Source organism: Cebus imitator, unplaced genomic scaffold (genome assembly GCF_001604975.1).
Source record: "Cebus imitator isolate Cc_AM_T3 unplaced genomic scaffold, Cebus_imitator-1.0 Scaffold118, whole genome shotgun sequence".
Lineage (NCBI taxonomy): Eukaryota > Metazoa > Chordata > Mammalia > Primates > Cebidae > Cebus > Cebus imitator.
In genome coordinates this window covers 1260676-1267572 of record NW_016107433.1, presented here as the reverse complement: position 1 = coordinate 1267572, position 6897 = coordinate 1260676, and the positions used below count along the sequence as shown (strand labels likewise).

At 46.7% G+C, this 6897-nt stretch overlaps 1 protein-coding gene across 2 annotated transcripts in view; it reads right to left on the bottom strand.

Annotated features, from left to right (window-relative positions):
• The window catches only part of PSKH1 (protein serine kinase H1), a 39981-nt gene that overhangs the window by 30516 nt on the left and 2568 nt on the right, over positions 1-6897 (bottom strand). Inside the window, exon 2 of one of the 2 annotated variants that reach the window (XM_037742309.1) lies at positions 5305-5463. The exons of the other annotated variant lie outside the window; for it this stretch is intronic. The gene's annotated coding sequence lies outside the window, so the exon portion shown is untranslated. The remainder of the gene's footprint in view (positions 1-5304; positions 5464-6897) is intronic. 2 annotated transcript variants of the gene reach the window in all.

Sequence of the window (6897 nt, the reverse complement as noted above, 5' to 3'; positions counted from 1 at the left end):
GTGGAACTCCGTCTCAAAAAAAAAAAAAAAGTCAGGTGCAGTGGCCAACACCTGTAATCCTAGCACTTTGGTTGGCCAAGGCAGGTAGACTGCCTAAGCTCAGGAATTCGAGATCAGCCTGGGCAACATGGTGAAACCCCATCTCTAATAACATACAAAAAAAATTACCTGGGCGTGGTGGCATGCACCTGTAGTCATGGCTACTCAGAGGCTGAGGCAGGAGAATTGCTCGAACCCAGGAGGCGGAGGTTGCCATGAGCCGAGATTGCGCCACTGCACTCCAGCCTAAGTGACAGAGTGAAACTCCGTCTCTTAAAAAATAAATAAATAGGCTGGGCACAGTGACTCATGCCTGTAATCCCAGCACTTTGAGAGGCCAAGGCGGGCAGATCATAAGGTCAGGAATTCAAGACCAGCCTGGCCAACATAGTGAAATCCCGTCTCTACTAAAAACACAAAATTTAGCCAGGTGTGGTGACATGCACATGTAGTCCCAGCTACTCAGGAGGCTGACGCAGGAGAATTGCTTGAACCCAAGAGGTGGAGACCACACCATTACACTCCAGCCTGGGTGACAGAGTGAGACTCCGTCTCAAAAATAACTAAATTTTTTGCTGGGGGCGGTGGCTCACGCCTGCAATCCTAGCACTTTGGGAGGCCGAGGTGGGTGGATCACCTGAGGTTAGGCGTTCAAGACCAGCCTGGTCATCATGGTGAAACCCCATCTTTGAAAAAGAAAAAAATTTTTTTAATAAATAAATAATTTTTTTTTTTTTTTTGAGACAGAGTTTTGCTCTGTTGCCAGGTGCCAAGCTAGAGTGCAGTGGTGCGAGCTTGGCTCACTGCAACCTCCGCCTCCTGAGTTCAAGCAATGTTCCTGCCTCAGCCTCCCAAGTAGCTGGGACTACAGGCACACGCCACCACGCCCAGCTAATTTTTGTATTTTTTAGTAGAGACGGGGTTTCACCATATTGGCCAGGATAGTCTCAGTCTCCTGACCTCGTGATCTGCCCACCTCGGCCTCCCAAAGTGCTGGGAATACAGGCGTGAGCCACCGCGCCTGGCCAAAAATAAATAAATTTTTTAAAATACAGAAAAACCAATCAATCAATCAAAACAAAACTAGGTTGGTTGGCAATAAGAGAGTCAAGGATTTTCCCTCTAACCTTCCTTCTCTCTTCCTGGGACACAGTTTCTCTCCCATTGATGCCAATCAGAAACTCTTCAAAGACGGTCTGATGCAGGTACTCCACCATCCCAACTACAGATTGAGATGATATTAAACTAAATTGGCCAAGAGAGGGAAGGAAAAAAAAGAAAGTGAAGAAGAGAGGGTGCTAGCTTAGGGATGGGGACCATGGGCAACAGCCCCCAGGTAATCATAGCTGCTCTATACTCCGATCACATATGTTAAACTCCCTCTCCACACTGGTCAGGTGAAAATGCAGATATGGAGACATGGGAGGTGGCTGGTAAAGCTCCTAGGAAGAAGAGCAGAGACTTCCAGTTCCCAGCATCTCCTGTGCATGCCACTAGCCCAGTGACCATGGTGGGTATAGGGATGGGCAAGGATGAGTAAGGAGGCTTCAGGAAGAGACCTCCCAGGAGGGTCACACTATGCCATCTTGCAGCAAGTACCCAACTCTCTAGAGTCTGCCTCCACACCTTAACTCCCAGCCTGACCCAAAGCACTCTTCAAGGAAGGCATGCACATTGGACTGAGTGTGGCAATGGGTGTGAGCATTCAGCACTACCATCCTCACCGACACTCTACAGAAATGACAGGCCAAGAGAGGTAAAGAGACTCAACCAAAGCCACTCAGACAATGGTGACTAAGCTTCTTGGACGCAAATCACCATCGGGAGCTCCTTCCATCACTCAGGAAAAACTCCAGCAGTGTTGGGCCTCATCCAATCAAGGCCTAAATCCTTCCCCATGCCACTAAGTTGGTGAACTCACAAACCTTTCCTGAGGATCTTTCCTGAAGGGTCTGCTTTAGAAACCTCCATTCCAACTACAATCTGCATCACACTGCTCACTGCTCTACTCCAGACTGCCTTTGAACACTACAGCCATCAGCCCTTTGAGGTAAGGGGCCATTCTCAGGTTTCCAGAACTCCCTTGGTACTTATCAAAGTACTAAACTCAGAGAAAATGAAATGTGGCCTGACCAGGCACAGTGACTAATGCCTGTAACCCAGCACTTTGGAAGGCCAAGGCAGGCAGATCACCTGAGGTCAGGAGTTCGAGACAAGTCTGGCCAACATGGTAAAACCTTGACTCTACTAAAAATACAAAATAATTAACCAGGCATGGTGGTGGGTACCCGTAATCCCAGCTACTCGGAAGCTGAGGCTGGAGAATCGTTTGACCCTGGCAGGCGGAGGTTGCAGTGAGGTGAGATCATGCAACTGGCACTCCAGCCTGAGACACAGAGCAAGACTCCATCTCAAAAAAAAAAAAAAAGAAAAAAGAAAAAAAAGAAAAAGAAAAGTAAAGAAAAACAGGCCAGGTGCAGTGGCTCATGCCTGTAATCCTAGCACTTTGAGAGGCCAAGGAGGGTGGATCACTTGAGGTCAGGAGTTCAAAACCAGCCTGGCAAACATGGTAAAACCCCGTCTCTACTAAAAATACAAAAAAGGTAGCCAAGTATGTTGGACACCTGTAATCCCAACTATATGAGCGGCTGAGGCAGGAGAATCACTTCAACCTGGGAGGCAGACATTGCAGTGAGCCAAGACCACACCACTGTACTCCAGGCTGGGCGACAGAGCGAGGCTCTATCTCAAAAAAACAAACAAACAAAAAAAAAAAACAAAAAAGAAATGTGATCTGGCTCTTGGATTTCTATTTGCTGCAAGCAACAATTCTAGAACCTTAGAAATGTTGAAGAGGCCAGATCAGCGTAAACCACAGCCACACTCTTTGGACACCCTGTAAATGTCCTCAACAATGAAGGAAGTCTATTTGAGTTTTTACAGATTCTTTATTTTTTTCTTTTTTTTGAGACAGAGTCTCACTCTGTCGCCAGGCTGGAGTGCAATCTCTGCCTCCTGGGTTCAAGTGATTTTCCTGCCTCAGCCTCGAGAGTAGCTGGGACTACAGGTGCACGAACCACGCCCAGCTTTTGTACTTTAAGTAGAGATGGGGTTTCAACATGTTGGCCAGGATGGTCTCAATCTCTTGACCTCATCATCCGCCCACCTTGGCCTCCCAAAGTGCTGGAATTACAGGCGTGAGCCACTGCACCAGGCCTGAATTTTACAGTTCTTTTTTTTTTGTTTGTTTTAAGACGGGGATTCACCATGTTGGTCAGGCTGGTCTTGAACTCCCAACCTCAGGTGATCCACCCTCCTTGGCCTCCAAAGTGCTTGGATTACAGGCATGAGCCACCACGCCCAACCGAATTTTACAGTTCTTATCTGAACTCCAAAGCTTGTTCACAAGCTGCCAAACCTAGCCCCATTTGTGGAGAAAGCCAGGAGCCCAGGGGCAGGGAGCAAGGATGGATCCTGAAACAATTTCCTGGCCAGAGCGGCAGGGTCTGTGAATGTCTCCCAGGCAAGGACTCATAGGCACCCTGGCCTCTCCAATACAACTCAGTGATGTACTGGAGTGGCTCATGCCTGTAATTGCAGCATTTTGGGAGGCTGAGGCAGGCAGATTACGAGGTCAAGAGTTCAAGACCAGTCTGGCCAACATGATGCTTTTTTCTCCAAAGCAAAGCTTTATAACCTGTCACCTGCAAAGATCTCTATATTCTACTGCTATGTTTTGAAAAACTGTCTGCCAAAATGAAGTAGGTAGTAATTTCTCAATAATTCCAGAAATAAGGCTAGACACAGTGCCTCACGCCTATAATCCCAACACTTTGGGGGCTGGGGCATGAGGATCACTTGAGGCCAAGAGTTTGATACCACACTGGGCAACATAACAAGACCTTGTCTCTAAAAAAAAAAAAAAGTTTTTTTTTTTTGAGACAGAGCCTTACTCTGTCACCCAGGCTGGAGTGCAGTGGCGCAATCTTGGCTCACTGAAGCCTCTGCCTCCTGAGTTCAAGTGATTCTTGTGCCTTAGCCTCCCAAGTACCTAGGATACCTGGTTAATTTCTGTATTTTCAGTAGAGACAGGGTTTCACCATGTTGCCCAGGCTGGTTTCAAACGGCCTGTCTCATCCTCTCTACAAAAAAATTTTTTAAAATTAGCTGAGTGTGGTGCTGTGTGCCCGTAGTCTCAGCTACTCAGGAGGCTGAGGTGGGAGAATCACATGAGCAAGGGAAAGCAAGGTTGCAGTGAGCTATGATTATGCCACTGCACTCCAGCCTGGGCAACAGAGTGAGATACAGATCCTGGCAATGCACCTGGGGTTCTCCTTCCAAAATCCCAACGCTCAACTCAGAAATACTTGCTGAATTCCTGCTGTGGGTCAGGAACTCTGCCAGGGGTTGTGACAAACAAAAAGAAGGCAGCCATAGTCTCTACTCTCAAGGAACTTACAACTCGTATGGTTCCACACCAAGAGTCCCTTGATCCATGACTCTTAGGATGCCCTGAGAGGCCATTTCAAGGCTGGCAACTTGGAAAGAAAACTTTCTCCCAGCAAATGAAAACATCACATTTTCTACCTTAGCATCACAATAGGCACCATGGCAACAGAGGGCTGTACCAAGAATTAGCTCAATGATGACCTAGCCAACACAAACCAGCTTAATATTCACTAAGATTCCTGGAAAGAAAGGGAGTTCAAATAAATAAGTTTCTCTCTAGCTCTCAACAAACAGAACTGCTTCCCTTCTTCCAGGGCTGTACTTCTCTCAAAAATTTTTCCCCATGCCAAGATATATACAGAGAATGACAGAATGATACTATTGTATAACACCCTGGAGTCAGTGGAGACAGCTGTTCTCAACTATCCTGAAGCTTAAGGGTCGATACTTTGTGCACACCTATAGCCCATTCACATCATACAGCTGGGAAGCTGTGAAGAGGCTCTAAGTTGCCCATATTACACACACACACTTCCCAAGTAAAACAGAAGGCCAAACCAAGGTTTCACTCATTTCACCATGAACTTGTGATTGATAGAGAACTCCAGCACCTACTTCAGATTTCACAGACAGTAGGATCTATAGGGGCATTCTGTTCTAGATGCCAAGCAGACGTCTGAGGTGAAGTGCAACTGCAGCTCAGTGTCAGATGCAAACAGGTTTCCTGAAGGCTGCACTTTTTCCAGCTCACTTATACAACTTAACAAGTACAAAATATAATTAGACCTAGACAATGTGCTTATTCAGCAAACCTACCCCTTAGTGAGTCAGGATTCCAAATCTCTTCTAGGGGTATGGCCAACCAAATCTACCCTGATTAGAAGCACAGTATTGCAGGAGGCTGAGGCAGGAGAATCAGCTGAACCCACGAGGCAGATGTTGTGGTGAGCAGAGGTGGCACTGTTGTACTCCAGCCTGGGCAACAAGAGCGAAACTCCATCTCAAAAACAAACAAACAAACAAAAAAGAAACATAGTATTGTCAGTTTTCCCCGATGACCAGAAATGACTTTGAGGAAATCATATAATAAAAAGCAGCTTCCTACACACAACTCAGCCTGAAGAACAAACAAGCTTATTAGGACAAGCCCTTCTGGCAGGCACGGTGGCTCACACTGTAATCCCAGAACTTTGCGAGGCTGAGGTGAGTGGATCACCTGAGATTAACAGTTTGAGACTACCCTGACCAGTATGATAAAACCTCGTCTCTATTAAAAATACAAAAATTAGCTGGGTATGGTGGCGGGTGTCTGTAGTCCCAGCTATTCCGGAGGCTGAGACGAGAATTGTTTGAACCCAGGAGGTGGAGGTTGCAGTGAGCCGAACTCATGCCACTGCACCCCAGCCTGGGTGACAGACCAAGGCCTTCTTTTGACAAGAGAAACTCTGGGAAGAGAAGCCATTAGTAGTAAAAGTGGCTTCCATTAACCGAGTGTCAACTATGCTACGCATCTTATATGTACCATCTCAGCCCTCTCTACAAGCACATGTAGTAGGCATGATTATTCCTATTCTGGAATAAGGAAATTAGGACTTAGCCTCAAGATTTCAGAAAAGCCAGAAACTGATCCAAGTCTTTCTGACACCAAAGCCCATGATTCTAGGAATGAGACCACAAGAGAAGTCCATAAGGCAAGCCCTTCTTACTGGACAAGAGAGACTACAGTGTTCTTAGGCAACGACAAAGATCTGCAATGAGGAAACACAGTAAAGTTACCTGGGAATTTTTTTCAAAATAAAGATTCCTGGCTGGGTGCAGTGGCTCATGCCTGTAATCCCAGCACTTTGGGAGGCCGAGACGGGTGGATCACGAAGTCAAAAGTTCAAGACCAGCCTGGCCAACATGATGAAACCCCATCTCTTCTAAGAATACAAAAATTAGCCGGGCACGGTGGCACGTGCCTGTAATCCTAGCTACTCTGGAGGTTGAAGCAGAATAATCGCTTGAACCTGAGAAGCGGAGGCTGCAGTGAACAGAGATCACGCCACTGCCCTCCAGCCTGAGCAACAGAAGATGACTCTATCTAAAAAAAAAAAAAAAAACAAAAATAACAAAATACAGATTGCTACCCCAGATCTTCATCAAAATCTGAGTGGGGCAGGTGCAGTGGCTCATGCCTGTAACCCCAAAACTTTAGGAGGCCAATGTGGGAGGACTGCTTGGGCCCAGGAGTTCAACACCAGCCTAGGCAACATGGCAAGACCTGTCTCTGTTTATTTTTTTATCTAAAAAAAAAAAAAGACGGGGTTTCACAATGTTGGTCAGGCTGGTCTTGAACTCCCGACCTCAGGTGATCCTCCCGCCTTGGCCTCCAAAGTGCTTGGATTACAGGCGTGAGCCACCACACCC